Below are 3,707 nucleotides of genomic sequence, written 5' to 3'. Positions count from 1 at the left end.
AATCTAAGCATCTACAACTAAAAAATATATACAATTTTTTAAGTGATTTTATACATTAAACGTATTCTGAAAAAGATTTCACTCAAACATATTTTAAGATATGTGATGAAAACAGAAAAATAGATCGCGGCAGACGGCTACTATTAGAGGTTAAAGAGTTAATTTACTCAATTTAAGCACTTTAATTTGATTGGGTAAAAGCAAGTTGAATATTAGATACGTATAAATACAATTGTATTCTTATGAAAGGTCTATTATATTCAGACCAAGTTTTTTCAAAGTTAAAAAAGATTGTATCTGGTAGAGATTTTGGACGTATCGGGATAAATATCGTATCATGGTGGAAGTATCGTAATAACCCACACACAAACACAATGTCCAACCTCGTTCCAAATCTCTGTTCTGGTGACCAAATGGCGCCTGGGTCGGATAATAGTAATGCAGAACATTCAAGCTATGTGATCAAAACGTCTTCCTCAGGTGTGAGTTCTCACTGGAATCAGAACTGAGTATTCTCCTGGACCATATTATATTTATTTATATCCAAATAGATTTTATGAAAAAGATTTTACATTTTTTTAACAAATTTTCTTAAATTATTTGAACACAAACTCAAAATTAGGCATAAAAATGTCAGAATTGAGCTGTAAGGATGTAAAGAAAGTCACTCATGACACCTGTGTGTTATTTTCTAAACAAATGTGTAAATAAAATGCAAAGTTTACGCTTGACCTTTACAAAAATAGTTGATGTAGCCGAGGTCAGGAGTTCACTCGTTTTGGGATCATTAAAAAAATCCAAAAGCTGCCTGATGAAAGAAGTCTCCGACCTCGGGCTGACTCCTCTCTGATCCGGATGCTGGTGTGACGGAGGTCACGGAGCCTCTGTGCTGCCAGCTCCACGGCTGCTTCCTGCGCGGCTCAGGTGGCATCTCTGCGCCGTTATCAGAGCCGGCAGACGGCGGAGCCGCTCCCCCCGGAGGCGGCTAAAGCCTGAACATCTCTCCCTCATTGAAAGCGCTGCAGGTCTCCTTATCTGACACAGCTCCACCTGCACCGCCGCTCCCCGGGGTGACTCCGCCATCCGCCGCGGGCTCCGCCGACATCCGTCTTGTCAAGACGAGGTTTCAGTCATCCAGCTTCAGCAACCTGTGCCCCCCCTCGCCCGTGCTGGCATCGCATATTAAAGACAGAGTGAGTGCGCGGGTGTAATGAAGACGAGGAGTTGTAGACAGGAGTGAATGAGAAAACTCGCATCTGTCAGGCGTTCAGATGGAAATGAGGAATCATCGCGGCCATCCTCCTGGGGCCGGAGCCACCCAGCTTCTCACTCCTGCTAAAAGCATAATTGTGCCGAACACGAGTTGGACTCCTCGCTTCCTTTCAGCTCGCCGTCCTGGGACTTCAGGCGGGTATTTCTATCAGCCTCCCAGAGGGAAAAAACTCTGAAAGTATGTGACTTTATTAAAACAAAAAAAAAACACATTGGAGCTGAACTCAGAAAGAACGGTCGCTAATTAAAGAGCATTTAGCAAAAGATGAATTATTCAAAAACTCTCCCTGAGGAATGAATCTTTTAACAGTTTCAGGCATCAACTGGGGTAAAAAATCTGAACGAGAGAGCCAGATGATATATCTTAAAGCTACAGTAGTTTTTGGATCATCTTTTGATTTATTTCAAAAGTGTTTCCAGTGATCCTCTAATTATGATTTTATCGTTTTTAGCCATAAATAAAAAAACATGTCATTTTTTTTGGATATAGTTTCTGCACAGCGGCAGGCGTTCATTAGAAATTCACCTCCAAGTTGGGGGCGGGAGCATTAGCTTGGAGTAAATACGCCAGCCTTCCTCTCCCCGTTGTCGAGAGCTCTCCGTTTACATGCTACCTGCTAGCCTACAAACCCTACAACAGTGGTGCAACATAAATGACAAGCCATCTTTTTCAAAAACATTTTTTCTAGGGGTTGGAATCGATTAAAAAATGTAACTAATTAATTGCAAACCTGAAAAAAAATAATATTCGCGATTAATTTCTTGTTTTAGTTACAGTATTTGCAGACCAGCCCCGGCCCTGAGTTGCATGGCTAACCCTAGGTGAAATGGGGGGGAGGGGACCAATTTGGCACCCACTCAGGCAGATGGTACCCTAGGCGGCCGCCTAGCTTGCCTATGCCCAGGGCCTGCTCTGATGCCAACCACTGCGAATAATCATAATATGAAATCACACACTGTGACATCTAGGGATTCACTGGGTACCTCACGATGCGATACGTCATAAATGACTAACGATGTTGGTGATATAGTGATACTGTGATAATTGGTCCAGGGTGTACCCCGCCTTCGCCCATCAGCAGCCGGGATAGGCTCCGGCACCCCCGTGACCCCGAAAGGGCAGAAGCGGTCAAGAAAATGGATGGATGGATGGATGTGATAATTGGTAAAAATAATCTTTAATAACTCACATTATATAGAAAAACACATTTTTGGGGAAAACACATCTCCATTTAGTTTTTAGCTAGAACATAATCTTAATAAACAACTTTTATCCTGTTTTGTGCAAGAAATAAACACTTGTGCAAATCAGTATTAGTGTCTTTGACAAACATTGACACCAATTGAATTGGAATTATCTGTAAAATTCAGTGCTAACATTGGTAAAGTAATTATTTAGTGCAAAATTGTTGTAAACAACAGAATAAAACTTGAATAATTCAAATAGCTGATAGGCACATCGGTGCTCGCGTAAGTCAGTCTTGCAACACACGGCCCTTATCTGCTTCTGAAGGAACGTCTCAAGAAAAGACGGTGAGTGTAGAGCTTTACAGCCTCTTCAAATGAAAACAAAGGTTGATTCTTGGTGAGAAATTATCGAGAAACAATCACAGGACTAAATATTGCGACATATCGCAATATTAATATTTTGGAACACTCCTAGTGACATCATGTCAGATTATGGATCAAAGAATTAGCTTTTTTGGAAGATGTGATTTAAACTAAAAAAAGAATAATATTAAAGTACTAATAATTAATTAAATATTTGTTTATTTTGTAAGTAACCATGTTACCAGTAGGATAATACTCGATGAAATGTTTTAAAGCACTCTGTGGATGCCTGAACCGCCGAGGCAAAGTGAAGGACTGTTTCTCTGTGAGGTGTTATTAGTTTGCGCTAATAAATATTAACACGTTAATTCGTTTTGTTTAACCGCGTGGGTTAAAGCGTTAATCTTCACCACCTTATTTTTTCCAGATGGTCCAGATTCAAATACTCAGAAATGCAATTTTGAGCTGAATTGTTTTGATATACATCATTCATCTTACAGAAAATGTCACAAGAACATTTTAAACACCACTTTTATCAAACTGGGTCTTCAAATATTGTTCTTTTTGTTTCATTTTGTATCTTTTACATAGAACATGTGATTTCTATGTTAAGTTTGATGTGTTTTTATAGCATTCATGAGACGTCCCATATCCATCCATCGGCTCATTTCTGAGAAAAACTCTTAATGACGCCCTCCATATGTTAGGATTATCATCACTGATTATCTTCAGTTCATAAGAGAAAGACGTGACGTAATTGTGGGTTAAAAGAAATGCTTCAGGTGGAGTCATAAACTCAATTAAAGTCACTTTTTTACCTAAACCGAGCCCGAGGTTTTACAGTTTCTGAAAGTTTTAGAATCACTCCAAGAGTTTTACCAACT

The 3,707-nt window shown here is 39.7% G+C and overlaps 1 protein-coding gene across 1 annotated transcript in view; it reads right to left on the bottom strand.

Moving 5' to 3' along the window:
• Positions 1-3,707, bottom strand: part of LOC112136174 (ephrin type-A receptor 7) — a 130,011-nt gene that overhangs the window by 20,816 nt on the left and 105,488 nt on the right. The gene's annotated exons all lie outside the window — the stretch shown is intronic.

The sequence above is a fragment of the Oryzias melastigma genome, linkage group LG11 (assembly GCF_002922805.2).
Source record: "Oryzias melastigma strain HK-1 linkage group LG11, ASM292280v2, whole genome shotgun sequence".
NCBI classification, from domain to species: Eukaryota; Metazoa; Chordata; class Actinopteri; order Beloniformes; family Adrianichthyidae; genus Oryzias; species Oryzias melastigma.
Note: the sequence above shows the minus strand (reverse complement) of the source record. Positions and strands in the feature narration are given on the sequence as shown.